Here is a 19,863-nt window from a genome sequence, read left to right on the forward strand (position 1 = left end):
TGTCCGCTTGGCGTTTCGCCTCGCTATCTTTTTTTTTTTCTGTGCTTTGTCCGCCATTTTCGTAGCTTCCTCTTGGATGCGTGCTTACGTTTTTAGAGGTTGACGCCCAGAAATGTCCCGAACACAACAACATAATAAAATCCAGGCAGAAGGCTGCAGGGTGTCTGCAGATACAGACACCACCACACACTTCTAGTGGGTCAGAAGTGATGATTGAGAGGGATTATTATTGTACGAGTCTATACATTGTTTTTTTTTGTGCAAAATCCTACGCATTGTACCTTTTAATCAGTGATCACCAGATACAAATCCTTAAAACAGACCTCCCAAGTTTGTGTTTTACATCAGAGAAAGCAGAGAGTGTATTGAGATGCACCCACAGCAAATATCAGTCACCCACCCTCCCTCCACAAGCCTGCCCTGAGCCTCCTCAACTTATTCACACTCTTTCATTAACAACACACATTCACAGACGGACAGACAGTCACACATCCCCTCGCTTTACCCATCAGTCCATCCGGTCCCCGAGGTGTCGGCCATCACTGTCTCTCGGAGGCGTTTCCCCAGCAACCACAGCCTCCCCTGTCAGACCGGAGGGAGAGCTTTTTTTCTGTTTGCTTTGGTTTCTGGAGGATTAATGGACACGTATTATTGTTCTGGTGTCTAGGTGTGTGCATGAATAGAGAGGGGGTGGGGAGGGGGGTACACTGAAGCATGTCATACCATGAACACAATGAATTACATTTTGTGTGCAATTATGCTTCTGTAAAAAGGATGTCATTTAACCAAACTACTCGAGACATTTGAAGCTAATTTGCCTGGTAGAAAACACAGATTGAATCCAGACCAGCTACGCATGCATACATATTTCTGGGGGATCATTCGCATTATTTTACATACCAATATTCTGTGTAGCACAGCTACTGCAAGGGATCTATTTTGCAATCATGGATAATTCATGACCTGCACAGACACTGCATATGAAAATCCTTTTGAAGGCGGTTTGGGGCTCCGGGAAATTCCCCCATTTCTTCCAACTTGCCTTGACTTTGTAAAGGCCGTGCTTCTTCTGGTTCGGTGCATGTGAATTCACACAATCAGGTGATATGACTCACCTGTGGTGTCGAGGCTAATCTCAGCTCCCTGCCGTTAAGCGTTTGGCTGTAGTTTCACTCAGACATGTAACGGCATGAACAGTATTGACAAGATGTCTGACAGGATCAGAGGGGTGTGTCTGAGACTGTGTTTACACGCACATGCTAGTATCATGATCAGGACTATTGACCTCAAAACACGCCCTACACCATCTCCCTACCTACTTCCACTCCGTTTGCACGTTGGCGTGGCGGGTCCGCCATATTAAAGCATCAGTAGGAGAGATTGGAGCAAATATGATTAAAAAATATATTTTTTTATAAAACGGTCGCTATATGGTGACAGTAGTACATGAAACAGGTAACCTGAAAAAAACCATGTGCCTCGGTGTCCTCCGGTGCTCCTAACGGCATCTGCAAGATTTCACAGACCGGAGGAAAACAAGCAGTAAGAACTGATCTGAGGTCTGCTGTCCAGCTTCCGTCTATGAGAGCTGGCTGTCAATCACTCTGAACCTCGACCAAACGGTCCAACTAGGCAGCGCTGATCAAATATGAATCAATATTATGTTACGTTAATGCCTATTTCTCTCCTCAGATGTTCTCAGAATCATCCTGTAGTGCACGGTTTAGCTGTCAAATGAGAACGTTTGTGACGCCGCCGCCATTGTGAAATCTGGTGAAGGAACGCCAAGTTCTGGTCACGTGACCGGAGCACAGCCAATAGGAACGCTCTCTCAATGAAATGACCTGTGATTGGTCGAAGTCTCCCGTCACGGGCTAGATTTTCTAGCCTGAATACAGAGCCATGAGGAGGAGCAGAAGTCTTGAATTACAATATGCTGAAAGGTTATTATGGAATTTTTGCCCAATGATGCCAAAAATATATTCTGCCTACTGCCACTTTAAGTAAGCTTTTGAATGCGGGACTTTCACTTGTAGTGGAGTATTTTCACAGTGTGGTATTAGTACTTTTACTGAAATAAAGGATGTGACTGTATGTGAGACGGCTGCCATGTCAGCAGTCGCTGCATTGTTGACTCCCAGATGACCCGAGCGAGCACATGTCATCCACTGCCTGCACCGTAATGGCTGCTAATTAATAATCACTGTCAAATCTGAAGATCCGTGCTGAAGAAGGTCTGAGCCGTGCTCTGTGAGGACAAAGGAGGCAATCGAATTACCGTCCATTTTACTGATTTCATTTCCATGGTGGAGGCCGTGGCGGCGGGCGGCGGGCGGCGGGCGGATCGGCCTCAGTGGGTAATGGTTTCTGGCAACGATGGGGCCCTTAGTCCTGTTCAGTGGAGCTGCAACATCCCCCCAGGGTTTCATTGGCAGTTAGAGCTATCGTTTCTCTCCTCTTGAGGTCATTTAATGAAAAAAAAAAGGAGAAGTTATGCTTGTCGTTAACCTCACGCACTGTTCTTTTATGCATAAAAAAAAATCTAGGCTATTGTACTAAGCTAAACAATGTCCTTGTGTAACTGCGTAGGTCAATCGAATGTGAAATTGGATAATTTAGAATTCATATAAGAGATCTTTTATTTAGGCTACCAATAAGCCGCACAGCATTATAGTGATTGTCAGGAAGCAGGCCAGAGACTTTTAAGTGGAGGGGCAGAAACTGAGAGGAAGAAGAAGAAGAGGAGGAGAAGGGCAGGAGGGGGAGGATGCTGCTGCAATGTTTAAAGAGCGAGAGACTTCCCGGGGGTAGGGTGCATTTTTTTGAAGTGCGTGGTGGGACTCTGTGCAGCACAAATCCCCCCTCACAATCCTTCGTCTATTACTGCCGTGTTTGCTCATTATGTTTTCATGGGCTGATTCTGAGACGCCTGAGTCAAATCTTTTGGCCCAGGAGAGACGAACTCCAGGGGAATAGCAACGAGGCAGAGATGCTCGTGTGTTTTCAGGTCAGGGATTGATGCGGCTGACATCAAAAATACTCCTTTGAATCCAGTTGATACCTTGACATGCTGAGAATGTGTTATTGTGATAGTTTGATTGACAAGTCATAGTGGGTAGTCTTATATGGAGCGAGCTAGTCTGTTCTCTTTAAGCCTGATAACGACCTCGAACCATTCACATTATATTTCTTCATTAAATGTTTCTTCTTTGTCTTTTTGTTCAGATTAAATCAAGCAAACAAGAAAGAAATGATCAGTAAAATTGTCTTTTTTAATGATGCTTAGCAGACGTTCTCTAACTATTTACGATATGGTCTTTATCTTTGTCTTTAGATTCTTGTCTTTGTTCACTTTAATATCCATCAAAGTGCAAACATCATGGATAGTATAATGAGACACAAAAATGTCACAAGATACAGGATTGTTAGGTAATACGCAATAATTACCTAACATCAGAAACTATCAATATGAAACCAACATTTTAAATTTTTTACCTTAAAAAATCCTTTAATAATGATGAAATTATGGTATTTTTAATAGATTTTAAGGGGATACTTGATGGAATGTTTATACACCTGTATTAAGGTATTTTTAATGGATTGTATGAACTGTTTATGGGCTTTTTGATGTGTAAAAAAAAACTCAAAATTGGCTGAAAATCTTACTGTATACCTAATTACCTTGTACTATTTCAAGGTATTTTTAATGGATTATATGCACAATTTAAAGTTTAGAGAGGTTAAAACCCCTTAAAATTGACCAAAATATTAAAAAAACAACCCTTAATTTATATCTTTAACTATGTTTTTTTAAATTTAAGTTCTTCTTTCACCCCTTAAAACCCCTTAAACTGTGCATACCATTACAAATACCTTAATATTTCATGCATATGTGCAAGTTAAAAGACTAAATAATGGGTTCAGAGCACTTCACTACAACATATAAATGCATTTATTATACTGTTTGTTTAGGCCTTTCAGAATTAGTAAAAATTATAAATTAATATGAATTTATATTTGAAATGAAGTGCTGGTATGAAGCGGTTGTAGTTTATTTTGAAGTCAGACACGCTGGCAGCTGCTGAGTCCATCTAATGCATTTCTTTCTGACCCGATACTCGCTCTAAACCAAATCTATCTGGACCGGCTCTGTAATGAGATGCATTAGAGTCGTGTGGCACAGAAATCCAATACTCCCGGCCATCCTCCCTCCACCAATCCACCATCAACTAGGCCATAAACTGGGCTAAATTTAGTGGAGTCTTTTGTCTCTGGCTGCTCTGAAATCTGTTTTACTTCTGAGACTTGTCAAACACGCTGAAAATTGATGTCTTGTCAGATGATGTTGGCGCTGTTTTAAACGTGATTCCATCGATTCCTCTCCGTCTGTTATCTGTAGCCGGCGTGCCCTTCCTGTTGCACTGCTTGTCACTTATTTCAATATGGCTGTTTCATGGCGAGATGATAAAGCCATTATCTAGCCTATTCAAGAACTGTCACACGCCGCCGCTGAGCGGGTAACAATTAATTTTCTCCAGCGACAAAACCTCAGCGGCTCCCTGAATTGAGATTACATTTCTTTGTCAATTTTTATTTGAAAATGTATATTTCACAAACGGTGTGTGTGTGTGGTGTTGAGTTGGCACACAATGCATTTGATTCCCCTCAGCGGGGCCTCAGAGCTGTCAGCCGGAGAGTCAGTGGGATGCTCTGGATTGTGACAAACTGCAGCAGATGACAGTTGAAAGATGACGGGGAGCGATTGTGCTGCACTGACGGCAGACAGGAATTTACCATTTATGTGTACGAGTACTGCGTCACGTTTATTTGCATACATTTAAACAGTGGTGGAAGAAGTATTCAGATCCTTTACTTAAGTAAAAGTACTAATATCACATTGTGAAAATACTCCACTACAAGTACTGCATTCAAAACCTTACTTAAAGCAGCAGTGTGTTGGATCTGGCGGTATCTAGCTATGAGGTGAGATTGCAACCAATTTAAGCCGTGTGCCAAGCGTGTTGGAGAGCTACGGTGGCGGTCTACGGTCTAGAGCCAGGTGTTGTAAGAGCAGCGTAGGTCATTTAGAGCAGAGCCAGTGCTTAGAGTGTGTGTTTACGTGGGAAGTGAGTGGTGAAGCAAGAGAGAGAGTGGCGGCGGCAACGAGAGTGAGTAACGTTATCGACTCCAGCTCAAGCAGGAAAAGTTAACAGTGTTTGGTTTGTCCGTTCTGGGCTACTGTAGAAACATGGCGTTGCAACATGGCGGATTCCGTGAAGAGGACCCGCTCCCTATGTAGATATAAACGTCTCATTCTAAGCTAACAAAAACACAACAATTTGCGATTATACACTAAAGAAAACATACTTATTAATATTGTATTCCATTTCTGCCAGTAGATCCCCCTAATTTTTACACACGGGTCCTTTTAAGTAAAAGTATTAATTGGCAAAAAGTACATAAAGGTAGTGTTGGTCAAATACATTTTATTGTCATATATGTTGAAACTCTCATTACATCCCGACAACAATCAATAAATCAAACACTGTCAAAAAAAAGAACAAAAATCGGGTATCTGTGGCTGTCGCAGGACTGTAATAAACCCGTCCAATCACTTCATTCGGCCCGAATGTAATAATTGGGTGGGCTACCTATAGATTTATATACATGTAGATGCCGTATTGGCCTTTGGATCTTACGTCAATGTCGCCGCCATACTGGGAAGGTCAGGACATACAAGTGAACGGGGGAGTTGCTGTTTTTCTGGATAAAAAGCGCTATGCGTTTACATTCCTCAACCGATTTCAATGAGTCGTTTTTATTATAATATTATTTAGCGTTTCTAATCTACGTAGAGTACTGTAGGTTAGATTCCCCCAACAAAAAAAAATGTTGGTTCAGTAACGTTACGTGCTTTTTTACAGACAATATGCGTATTGTTGGAAAAATCTGTATTAACAAAAAATAATAATTCAGTATAAGTTCCTCTGTAATTCCTATGAAATATGGACTGTAAATAATCAAAGTTAAATTTCCTAACAAATAAGTTCAAATAGACAAAAGAAATGAAAAAAACATTTTTTGATTGTATTTTATTGTTGTTTTTTCTCACATTCCTTGAAGATTATTTAAATGCAGAATCTGCATTTTTAGATACAATATGTGTTTTATAGTAATGAGTTTTCAGGGGTAAAATAAACAACCTAAAAACATAAAATTAATGCATTACAACCATTCTATCTGTTATGCAGGGAAAAGTTTCAACCCTTTGTTTCTCAAGTTTTCAGCTTCTGTGTAGTAATTCACTTTCTTTGTCGAGTGGTTTTCTGCTGATTATAGTTTATGGAAATGTGGGTATAATAAGAATAAAATACCATTAGCGATAATGGGATATTCTTTCAGGCGGTGTGATTTAAGCTGACTATGATTTAAGTTTATGATTTATGTACAAAAACAAACGGTTAACAATAGATGAATACCTCCACCATCTCATATTTCTAGCTCCTCTGAGTCCGCACAGCGACAACGCCGGTGGTGAGAAAACACTTTTTTGTTATGAAATATGCATGGTGTATTCAGCACAAAATATGTCACCGCTATCTAACTCCGAACTGCTTTCCATGATCTGTCTTTTATGAGAAATGCCTGTGTTGTTAGGGAGAAATCAAAGCAGCGAGGAATAGTTCATCTTCATTGAGAGGAAAAAAAACCCGACATTGAATGAAGTGGAGGATTCCTCTCCCACATCCTCGAGCTCAGCAAGAGGATACACAAAGCAGAGCCTCGAGCTACAATAAATAATAGTCTGTGGCGCTGATCCTGAAAACACACTAGTAAATCAATAATTACAACACATAGCTAAGGGATAAAAAGTTTGCAAAAGAGCTTCATGAAGTAAAAACACACTTTACAGCGTGATTGATGGATAGAGCTTCAGACAGAGATGCATCTGAATGCTGCGTCTTTCCTTGAGAAGTGTAGATTTATAGCGTTGGACCTGCTGAAGGCCTCGTCCTCCACCTCTCAGACTACTATTAATCACCTACACCTGGATTAGAGATGCCTGAATTGCTATAATTAATAACCATAAACCTCTGGGAATTTTAAGCAGCCAGTCACATTTGTTTCTGGGGAGACTTTTGGACACTGATGGACAACCACGCCTTTAAGACCCTGAGCCAGACAGCCAGTCGTCCCCTCATAAGTGATGCGTTTCCTCGGCTGTTTTTTTTATGCAGATCTTTGGTCCAACTTATTCCACACTGTCTGATGAAGCAGATAAAGATCCGAGACGCGGATGTTCAGTGAATGCATTTACAGTTTTAAACCTGTGAGTGGTGCTGTCAGCTACTGACTGTATGTGTGTTTATACAGCTTCTCCTTCAGTGGTCACAGGACAGCGTCTGGAAAACAGAACAGTATGACAATTAAGACAATGGACCAGACAGAATGAGGCCCTCTGTGTATTCATTCATGCTGCCTCCCCCAACACAAACACTGTCCTCCAGCCCACAACCCACAATTCATTCCCTTCATCTGCTGTGAAATAACACTTCCTACTAAGGTTAGAGCCATTTATCGCTTGTCATTTTATCGTCCTCCCAATCATCGTCTTTGAAAAAAATACATGAATGTAAATAGAGTAAAGTAGAGCACAATAGAGTGCTCCAGGGTTGATGTATTTTTGTAGGCCAACCAGGAAGTTAGCATCGCCCTGGGTTCCCTCGACAAAAAGCCAATGAGATTTTTCCAAAACTTCCACTAAATACACAAAACAACCAAATACAAAAATGCATTTCAAACACAGGAAACAATGAAATACAAAAACACGCTTCAAATACAAAAAAACGCTTCAAACACATCATTGGTGAGGTTAATGATCATACGATTTAGGTTTATTTTAGTTTTATATTCTGATTATTCTAGGGATGCACCGATACCACTTTTTTTCAGGCCGAGTACAAGTACTTACAATTGGGTACTCGCCGATACAAAGTACCGATGCGAGTACTTCTCTGTGCCAAAGGACCCTCGTTAACAGCCAGCTGGAGGGTGTGAGCGACACACGGCAGGCTGGGGAGTACCGCATACGAAGCGGGGCGCCGCCACCGGCTCTAGGTCGGCTTGGAAAGACTCAGGGTGACGCTACCCATTCATTGTCTATGTAAGCAGCCATGCAATGCATTCTGGTAGCGTGGCGGTGCAATTCGAGAGACGGAGTGTCAAAATGTCCGTTCCTCATTTGCATAAAGTTGAGGTCCAGTCTACTTTATGCAAATCACGGGCGTCCGACGCGACTCGCCGCCTTATGAAACTCCCGCGAATCTTTTAAAATAAACGTTGTCGATCCAAAATAAAGACAGATTCAGCGACTGCACGGATTATTTCTCGCCTCAAATGTACTCAGAAACACATTTCAGTGAACTATTTTCGTGAAATAAGAAAGAACGTTTCCAAACGAGCCTTCATATTGTTTCCGGTTTGAAAGCTGGTAGCAGCAGCCAACGGAGGGAAAGCGTTCGTCCAATCAGGTGCCAAGTGTGTTGTGTCTAGTGGCAGCCAATACTGGAAGTGGCGCGTACCCTTGCGATAAAAATCGCCCCGGTGGACACGAACCATGAGGTGGGATCGGTGCATCCCTAGATTATTGCATGATTCAAATATATTTGCTATATACCTAGCCGTCCAATTCATATCAAACTGATGAAATACACGCAACTAATGAATTAGCTAGCATTAGCTCTCACGCTAAGTCTCTCGCTAATTTTTTTAATTTGCAGCATTTGTCATTATGCTGCATATGTGTTGTCAGATTGCAGATGTTTTGTCTATTTGCATGTGTTTTCAGTTGCAGTGCGTTGAGCTCTCAGGGCCACCATACTGAACAGCATTTTAGCCAACACTTTCCCTCCTAACACCAGATCCTCCTGCCTTCCCACCTTCAGCCTGAAATATTCATCTGGGAGAGTGCTGTCATGATGAAACACACATTTTAATGCTTACAAGAACACTGCCCCGGGCTCTTTTCACAGCATCAGTCACCTACCATCAAATCAAAGCTGCTTCTGAGGGGTGAAAGTACGAACAGGCCCCATACCGTATATATGAATATATATATATATATATATATGGTACACACCACACCACACTGACAAAGACAAAATAACAGGACCGGGGCACAGAGAATATTTAGCTGCTCGGCTGTGAGCAAACATGCAGGTATCGGCTCAGTTGTGATGATGATCCAGTTCAGCTCGCTGGTCCTTTGTTTAGTTTGTCGCAGATGTTCCTGTCGCCGTGTGTGTGAGGGAGGGAGTGTGTGCGGGATGATTTTCTACCGTGGTCGACTGATCTCCTCGCTACATTAGGTTGGGTCATTCCTGTGATTGCTGCCAAAGCTGCCAGTAGACCAAATGAATGTCTCAGGAGGACGACTGGGAGCCACCGCATGCATATAAACAACACAAAGCTGGAACCTGCTTCAAGAGCTTTTTGTAAACGCAACAAAAATGTACCGTACACTACAGGCATATGCTGTGAGCTTTTAATGAACCCAAACAAATGTTTGATAATTACAATTAAGCCTGAATTCCCATAATCATGAATATAGAAAAAGATAAGATATTCTCAACAAATCGTTCCTCTAGTTTAATCAGGTGCATCGGCTCAAAACTACAAATGAACAGACCTTTATTAAGCTGCCATAGAGTGCTACAGGAATGAGTCCTAAAACCCGGAAATGAGTTAGTATTTTAGCACTTCCGGTTCCCTCGTCTGGAAGTCAATGGGTTTTTTGAATGGGTTTTTAGTTAGATGCCTGAGATGAGGTCTGTGGTAAACACAAGCTGAAGAGATTTTAATGTTTTGTTCTACGACATAAAATATATCAGTAAATATCCCACGAGTGAATTTTGAAACCTTTGTGTTTTTTAAAAGGTGGTTGCTAAGTGTCTCAATGAGACTACTCGTTGCGTATATCCACCTTCATGTGACCGTGGTGTAGTTCGTTTATAGCCCAACGTTAGCTTTTTACTTCTGGTGATTGCATTCACACTTCAAAAATCATAGAAGAATTAGAAGATTATCTTGCTGAACAAAACGTGTAAGTATTATAAACATTTGTTTGGTTATGTTTTCTTTATTTGCAATGCATATTGGAAGAATGTTTTTGTATTTGAAGCATGTTTTTTTTATTTGGTAATGTTTTGTGTATTTGTAGCGCGTTTTTGTATTTGGTTGTGCTTTGTGTATTTGTAGCCAGTTCGCGTTTTTGGATGTGTTTTGTATATTTGTAGCATGTTTTTGTATTTGGTTGTGTTCTTTAGTTGCAGTGCGTTTTTTTTTTTTTTAAGTGCGTTTTTGTATTTGGTTGTGTTTTGTGTATTTGAAGCGTGTTTTTGCATCAGCGCGGTTCTGTATGTTATTGTGTTTTCTATATTTGCAGCATGTTTTTGTATTTAGTTGTTTTCTCTGCAGCGTACAGTTTTTATAGTTCTGGCTCAGGTAATATTGCATCACATTCAAATAAAATCAGGAATAATTGTGAAAAATCTATTATTACAGCTGAAAAGATAAAATGAAAAGACTGCGTGAGGTAATGTTGTTATTTCACCTTAAAGTGCGACCTTTTGTGCAGCTTTATAATATTGAATTAGGGGATCAAGAGTTCTTTACACATTTCATATCCATTGACATTTTGTGGGCTCACGGGTTGCACATTGTGCCCCCGTGGAGAAAGCAATCGATGGCCTCAGCATTTCTCTGTGGACCGGCGGTATTCGGCAGAACAGAACAGGGGAGGGTGTTTGCCACACATGGCAGGATCCTGTTGCTGTGCAGCCTCATGGGAGAGCTGAGCACACAAACTCTGTAGATTCACACAAGGTGAAAAGGTGGCCGAGATGCTGCTTACTCATCTATTCTGCTCACGTTTGGACCAAGAAGGCAGACAGATGAGGAGGGAAAGGGGGGAGCTCCTTCACAGCTGAACCCCCAAATGTCATGGAGGGGGGGGCGGCACATTATTGCCATGGTAACCCAGCTTCAGTAATATTTGATTTTGATCAGCAGTGATGAGATCCCTCTCACCTGTTTTCTGCTCTCCAGGTGACCAGATTTCCAGATTGTAGTCATTCAGCTCTTGTGGGATTAGTTTTAACTCGGGTGATAATTGGACTGGGGAGCAGAGGACTCCATCTTCATGTTTTCTCCTTCCCTTTTTCCATATGGACTTCTTCATGGGTGTATAAGTTTAGTCCCAAAGCATCTCTCCGTGCTGAAATACCCGCTCACAGCACATAGAAATACGGCGCAATCAGAGCTCAAATGTGCTACTAAATTACATCATTTCCAGTAGGCTGAAATTCACAAAACAACACACCTGAGTCATGAACAACATCAAGATTACTGTATCTAATACTGCACAGGCCCAACTGCCTGCAATATGAACCCTCCTGTCTAGACACCCATTACCCGCCTGCACCTAAAACAGTGGAATCAATACCGTAGCAGGGAGTCATAATGGCCCAATTACTGTTTGTAGGTTTGTCAATGCCACGTCTCTGAGGACGCCTGCTAAAGGCCACACCAACAACACACCGTGTGTGTGTGCAGCAGGGATGCCATACATCTGTAATAGTGTGTGTGTGTGTGTTGGATTGTATATTCTCGGCTGCATCGCTGTGACATTTAAGAGAAACAGGTGACCGAGCCGCTGTGTGTCCGCTGTGTTGTGGTTTGAAACAACAGCGTTCAGTTTGGTGCACCTGAATATGTGATGATCAGTGGTGGAAATTAACTACATTAACTCAAGTACTGTGTTTAATAACAGTTTTGAGGTATTTGTACATGAGTATTTCCATTTTCTGCTACTTTATACTCCTAATTCACTACATTTCAGTGGAAAATATCAATAAATAGAACAAAAAATATATATATATAGATATATTATATATAGAATACTTGAAATTCTGCATAATGGGTACTTTTGATTTTGATGATACTTTTGTACTTTAACTGGCGTAGAATTTTGAATACAGGACACATTATATTTAAGTATAGTTTATGAATTTGTAATTTTATAGGCTGCAATTTTATTAATTTAAAAAATAAATGTATATATTTTCCTTTTCTCAAATTTATAGTTTTGTTGTATATGTGTTGTTTATAGTTTTTTTTATTAGTTGTAATTTTATAGGCTGCAGTTTTTTTATATTCTAAAAATATATTTATATATTTTTCCTTTTCTCAACTTTATATTTTTGTTGTACTTGTGATAGTTTTTTCTTTTGTTATTATTCAAATGTTCCAATCAGTAGATGTGTGTTATGTGTTTATGTAAAATAAATATATATAATATAGTACACTGTATAGTACATACAGAATATATCTTGTCTGATATATTATCAGATTTTTAAAAATGTTCAGTATTATATAAAATTGACTTGACTTGAATTGACTTGACTTATTGATTTGCTGAGCTCATGCTGAATAAGCAGCTATGACACACACACACACACACACATACACATACACACACACATTACTGATGGTCTGTATAAGTAAGAATACATGCAGCTAAATGTCACCGCCACAGTTTTCATATATTATTATTATATTTCTGTAACATAACAGCGACTTCTCTGGAGGTCGGTGTGAATGTCGCTGTTGTAGTCGCTGTAATAACGTACGAATGAGACTAATTTGATTTTGTACAGTGTCATTAATTAACGTGTGTGTCTCTGTGTGTTTGTGCTTTCTTTGTATTAGCAATTTCCTGAACCTCCATCCCTCATCAGGACCGCTTTCTCCTCCTCCTCCTCCTCCTCCTCCTCCTCCTCCTCCTCCTCCTCCTCCTCCTACTACCCGTGAAGAATGGCTTCACATGAACTACATAAATCAACAGCCACCAAACAGGTACACACCACACACACAAATGAAACATACAGGAACTAAAGGGGGAATAAAGGCTGTGGTGGAGAGTAACTAAGTACAGTTTTGACGTACTTGTACTCCATTTTTTGCTGCTTTATACTTAATACTCCGCTACATTTCAGAGGGAAATATTGTACTTTTCACTGAACTGTATTTATTTGACAGCTGTAGTTACTCTTCAGTTAAAGGTTTTACATTAAAAGACATTTGATAAACTTATAAAATTCAATATATTGTTTTTGATTAAACCAGTGATTCTCAACCTTTTCGGATTGTGAACGTCTGTGAAAGAAGAAGTACTAGTTCTTTATTTGTGCATATAATAAAATAAAACGAAAGAGAAGAGATATACAATAACATAAATAAATGCACAGGTGGGTTGAAAAAAAAAAGCCAGAGGGCTTGTAAAAGGAACCCACCGAACATTGAAATTAAAGTATTACAGTAAGTACAATTACAATTTACAAACAGACGCAAATATTTTTTTAAATATCTAAAAGAAAGAAAAAATTACTATTTCCAAACAATAAATGCTAGAGATAAAAAGACAGGAAGAAAAAATAAATAAATAAATATATATATATATATATATAATAATAATAATAATAATAATAAATAAAAAAACAGGATGACAATAACAAATATTTGCACTACTTTCATAATACTGTACTCTGTGAAGAGAAGTTGTTTAAGATTTCTTTTAGAAACCAGAAATTAAGTATTATTTCTATATAGGAAATATGAAATATTCAGATCCATCACTGAAGTGAAAGTACTAATACCACACTGTGAAAATACTACAAGTAAAAGTCCAGCATTCAAAACTCTACTTATCTACTACTACTAATCTGAAATGTAACTAAAGCTGTCAGACAAATGTAGTGGAGTAAAAAGTACAATATTTCCCTCTGAGATGTTGTGGAGTAAAAGTATAAAATAGCATAAAATGGAAATACTCAAGTAAAGTACAAGTACCTTGAATTTGTACTGAAGTACAATACTTGAATAAATGTACTTGGTTACATTCCAGCTAGGGATGGGTACCAAAACTCGGTATTAAACAGGCACCGGTGCTAAATTATTATTTGACATTATTATTTAATATATAACATTATTATATGTTCTGAATTCTTTTTCTTAAATAGTATATTAAAAAGTAGTTATTTACTTATGAAAAAGTTCCAATAAGAGTATCAATAAAGAACCGAACCAATAAGGAGTATTGATAAGAGTAGGAGTATAGATAAAATCCTAACGATACTAGGCTCTTCAGATGTCGATGAGTTGTTCCACCAAAGAGACATTTCCCCTCTAAACAGCTCATTTATTTTAATTTAAATAATTGTTCGAGGCTCAAAGAGGTAACAAAGGAGGAGTATTTTTACACAGTTGCATTGGTACTTTTACTGAAGTAAAGGATCTGAATACTCCCTCCACCCCGGCACTCAGGTATCTCACCTGTATTTGAGTGACAGCAAAGGTTGTGCTGGTGTAAAAGATCGGAACATGAGTCGCCCTCCCACCCTGGCGGCCTCTCTCTGGAGGTCTGCGTCACGCGGAGTAAAGGGAATTGAAGCGGCAGGCTGTAAAGAGGCTTCTTTTTGGGACCATTAGTCAAAGGCGGGGACACTATCAAGGCTTTGATTACAATGGTGTGGAGTATTCCCCCGGGCTCCTCTCTTCTTCATTCATATTCTGCTCTTTAAACATCCCATTCATCAATTACCACCACTGCAGCACCACATGGTCGCCGTTGTTCATTTAGACTCTCACACACACACACTTGGTGCACACACATTATGCAGAGTGTGCACAAACACCCCCAAACATATAAAGTCCATTATCATGTACATGCACAGATGCATGCACACACATTTAATAGTTTTGTGGATGTAGCTGCTGAGTGTCCTCACACAAAGACAGAAGTGGAGAGCTGGAGAAGGTGCAGCATTTCTCTGTTTGTGGTCACTATGACTGGATGCGGTTTGACATGTTTTCGGCACCTTAGTTTTGGGAATATAAACATGTTTTACCCATAAACTTTATATAAGAAGTAGTGACCGTGACGTCGCCCATTGGTTTGTGGACTGCCGTTTTGAAGCCTTGAATTTGGCTTTTTGGTCAAAAATCATTCCAAGATAATGCAGACTAGACCGAGTGGATGACGATAAGGCACCAATCGCTGAGTGAAGCAAGAATCAGGACTTCTGTTTTATCTGCATTTAACTGCAGAAAATGATTTGCCATCCAGTTCCCAATTGCAAAAACATAAATAAAGTTATTTGTGGTTCTGTTTAGACGCTCAGCACTTAAAGGGAATGTTTGTAAGAATCAGAAATTGCATTGTTAACAGCAACACCTGTAGCCGTTAAGTCAATGAAAGTCAGCGTCCTGTTGCTCGCGCTTGTGCTCGCTCTACATAGACATGAACGGGCATCGCTCAAAACAGTGAGGCGACACACGTCAGCTAAAACCACAATATCACTCTATATTTCAGCTGCTTGGCAGTAATGTTAGCTGACCAGACGAAAGGTCTCTCCATGAATCAATGATGATCCTAGTGTTGGCTTTTCCTGCCTCAGCCTCCCGACCGCGGCCGGAGGGAACAGGGGAGACACCGGAGTTTTGTTCGGAGACGATAAAGTTTCTTGCTCCAGAGCCCCGTCACTTCACAAGACACGGGAAACCTCTGTTGGTCTGGAGAAGCTGCAGCAGTTATTTCTGCACAAACGTCCACTGAACATTCACTAGATATTCTCAGAGCTAAACTAACTCTTCTGCAGTGTGGAGTGAGCGCGCATGCACGTGAGGGTGGAGCGAGAGAGCGAGTGAGAACGAGCGCGGTGTGTGAGTGAAGGCAAGCAGGCAGAGGAGCAGAGTACAGCAGAGACTCCGGCCCTGGAGACCAAAGCTACGGTGATTGCACGTACTGTAATACAAGAAACCAACAAAAACTTTGCCACAGAGCATAATACAGGCAGCAAATACTTTTTTCCTAGAAACATATCTGGCAAAACAAATCAGTTCAAGTTTTAGGAGACAGGGTTGTGCACAATACAATATACATGCTATATATAACTGCAGCTACTTTACAGCTGTATAAAGGTCAAACAAAAACACAGTTTCCTTAATTATTCTTCTCTAGTGTATGGCATGTCGAGGCAGCTGGCTAATGTCTTTTAGTTGTATGCGTTTCATTTGTGACAATGAGGATACATGTGATGCCACATGCTCATTATATTATCATCAGACACCTAAACAATGAAACTCTCCAGCTAGAGCAGCACTGTAGGTACGACGAGGCCGGCGGCTTCAGGGCTTCATTTGTCAGTTTACAGATCACTAGCTCCTCTAAAAGACACCGAGGTCCACAACCCCAAATCTGGATGATGATGGGATGGGGGGGATGGGGGACCTGGAGGAAGTGGGGGTGTGTGTACTGGAAGAGGCCAAGGAGGAGGAGGAGATATTTCCCAGAAATCCTGTGCGGGTGTTGCATGTGTGAAGCAGGCAGGCAGGCTAGATCAGGTCTGACACTGTGGGTGAATCAACTGTGTCCCCCCAACACCCCCCACCCATCAAAGAGTTAATCATAATGGATTTTGTCACTCTTATTATCATTCTTTGTTTTAATTCTATTTGGGGGTATAATGATGTCCTACGTTTATGAACTATAATGCTTTGGGGGATGTGAACGGGAGGTATCATGTTGCTACAGTTACGCTTTAGGCTACAACCTGAGAACTGTTATTTGTTTTTTGGCAAATTGCCACCATTAAAAGTGCCAAAATAGCAATTGTTAGCAGGTCCTGTTTGCGGTGTACCTATAGATGTACAGACAACTGTCACTGGATTACTTTGATACTGAAGAAAACTTTAAAAAACGTGATGAATATCAGGCGAGTTCTGGAGTTATAAGAAGTGTCTTTTTGGCTGTACCGTCATGAAGGTACATGATTGGTCGGTCGACTGTTGGAGTTTCCTCATCGGCCGTTGCTATTTCAAAATGAAGAGGGGAGAACTGTCCTTTGTTTATGTTTTTAGGGGGGGAGTGTCACCGGCGCGAGTGCTCCTCTATCGGCGCATTTCCACCAGATCCGGTGACTGAGGGCATCTCAACACTTTCCATTCGTTTCCTATGGAAAGCAGGAGAAGCAGTGTTGAGGCGAGTTGGAGAGGGTCTGTATGAGTCCGTCCAGAGTGACGCGTCCGGCTCAGGAAATTTGGACCAAGCAGTTAAACTAGGCGATCTAGTTGTACAATGAAACAAGATTCAGCAGTGGCCTCGCCTGTTTCTCGCTTAAAATGTTTTCGGACGTAGATTTTGGTGGATTGTTTAGACGGAATAACAGGAAGTTTATTGGAGCCGTTTTGCGAGTACGAGTGCATGAGCATAGAATCGGACCCGATAACCGATACTGGTATCGGTATCGGCTGCATCCCTAGTACGTCATCACTTGAAAGGCCAGTTGAGTGGAGCAACGCGTCCCCTAGTGTCCTCATCGGACCTGGTGGACATGTACCGCTGGGTTTCACATTATAGACATGACCACTGACTATTAGTGGACCAATTTAGCCACAAATTCACAGACTGACCAAACACAGTCCGGATATATACTCGGTTCTAACGGAGTCTTGTATTTCTATGACTTCTAAGCAGATCTTTGGACATTTATTTCTGACTCATATAATTCATATATTCATTTATCATATATTATGACTCAGAGGAGCAGTACAAATTGCAGCAATGGGTCGCCAACAGTTTAAAAGTACCTTTATAGCCTCCGTGTGCTTTGAGTCCCAGCCGCCGCCGCCGCTGCTGTAACTGCTGACAGTGTTGGTGAGCCGCCGAATCAGCAGACCCAAACTACAATAACTAACGTCCTGTTGTTTTTAGAGCACCTGCATGCACCTGTGCCTTTCACCTCATGCGGTATCTTTGCCTCACCTCTCTCCCTCCGTGCCCCCCCGCTCCCTTCAACTCTCCCACACCCCCCCGGGGAGGGGCGCCTCACAGTTTTAAAACCTCGGGGCTAGATGGATAGCAGGAGAGAGACAAACAAAGGGAAGCAGACATGAGAAAATCATCACTGTTGTGTGCAGTCTGGGTCCAGATGGAGAATAAAACATGCCCGAGTTGCTCGCAGCTTGAGAAGTAATTACAGTAATTTAGCCGGCTACGTATAGACTGCATGTATACACCCACACATAAACACACACGTGGTGATATATATAGTTCACATGAATAATAGACACACCAACGCAAACATGAACACTGCATACTGATGAGCGGAAAAAACCCACAATTAACTGCTACTGTGTCTGTCAGCTGTTTAGTGCTGAGCAGGTAGTGTACGGTAGGTTTATAGAGCTTTTTCTCTGAAACAATGGTCTGCTTCAGCGTAAAACAGCGCTATGAGAGCAGTGACGGTGAACCAAAACGGTAAACTTATCGGTCTAACGACGGATAAGCCTCTGGGGGCAAGGAACTATATTTCCGGGGTTTATCCGAGCCAAGACTTCCTTTTCCGTACGCTGCTTGTTTACAGTCTTATTAGTAACCAGAGATGCGAGACTGGAATTGAGAGACGACGTGTACGACCGGATTGTTTCACAAGTAGCCAGTTTACAAGCTAATTTTAATGTAATAAAAAGCTAAATCATAGCAGGTGAGTTCCTAGATTGCATTTCGACCAATGCTTCCACCTTGACTGTTCATCTGCATTCAACCAAAGCCTTGAACGTGATTGGTCAATACTACTTTGACTACCAATGGAAACCAGAACGCTTCCGACACCAAAATCTTGTCCCGTTATCTACATTTATAGAGATTAGCTAAACACTAGCCAGGTTTCAATCCAAATGTAGTGCAAATTTTAACTGAATCTACAGAAAATCGGCAAAAGAAAATCGCTAAAAGAAAATCGCCCAAACAAATCAGTAAAAGAAAATCAATGAAAGAAAATTGCCAAAAGAAAATCGGTAAAAGAAAATTGTCAAAAGAAAATCGCCAAAAAAAAATCGGTTAAAGAAAATAAATAAAAGAAAATTGCTAAAAGAAAATCGTCAAAGAAAATCACCAAAAGAAAATCGCTAAAAAAAGAAAATCGCTAAAAGAAAATCGCCAAAACAAATCAGTTAAAGAAAATCAATAAAAGAAAATTGCTAAAAGAAAATCGTCAAAGAAAATCGCAAAAAAAAAAATCGGTTAAAGAAAATAAATAAAAGAAAATTGCTAAAAGAAAATCGTCAAAAGAAAATCACCAAAAGAAAATCGCAAAAAAAAAAAAAACGCTAAAAGAAAATCTGCAAAATATAATTGGCAAAATAAAATATTCAAAAGAAAATCGTTTAAAGAAAATCCCTAAAAGAAAATCTGCAAAAGAATATCGTAAAAGTAAATCGGTAAAAGAAAATTTGTAAAAAACAATCGGCAAAAGAAAATGCAAATTAATGCTCGTTTCCATCCACTACCATTATGCAAATATTAGAAGTTGAGCGTATCAAGATAAACACCTGGTGGCGCTAATTCTCCTGTCGGGAGCCATTATACTATTGTAGAAGAAGAATGCGCAACGAGATGATTTAATGAAAGGAACGTTTCAGACAATGTAGAAAACATGATGGAAATATTGAATATTGACAGCCTTAGTTTAAACAGAAGTTATTTCTCCTCGTCTGCAGCTCTTTCTTTATATTTTAGTTTATAAAATGGTAACCTTCCTCCCAGCAGATCTCTCACAGCCTCCCGTCTGTAGCTACAGTTTCTGATTGCTCTTATTCAACAGAGCCTTTTTCAGCCCCTCATCCTCGCTGTCTGTCACAGCCTCCCCTCAACCTTTCATCCGCTCTCTCCTTCATCTTTTTTTTCCCCATGGTGCCTCATTGCTCTGTTTGTTTGCTCTCTGTGAGACATTCAGGTGGGTCGGA

At 40.5% G+C, this 19,863-nt stretch overlaps 1 long non-coding RNA gene across 1 annotated transcript in view; it reads left to right on the plus strand.

The window, feature by feature from the left end:
* The window catches only part of LOC141756879 (uncharacterized), a 52,060-nt gene that overhangs the window by 20,421 nt on the left and 11,776 nt on the right, over positions 1–19,863 (plus strand). The window contains exon 4 of the long non-coding RNA XR_012591536.1: positions 12,769–12,915. This is a non-coding gene — a long non-coding RNA (uncharacterized LOC141756879). The remainder of the gene's footprint in view (positions 1–12,768; positions 12,916–19,863) is intronic.

This window comes from Sebastes fasciatus, chromosome 19 (assembly GCF_043250625.1).
Source record: "Sebastes fasciatus isolate fSebFas1 chromosome 19, fSebFas1.pri, whole genome shotgun sequence".
In the NCBI taxonomy this organism is placed as follows: Eukaryota; Metazoa; Chordata; class Actinopteri; order Perciformes; family Sebastidae; genus Sebastes; species Sebastes fasciatus.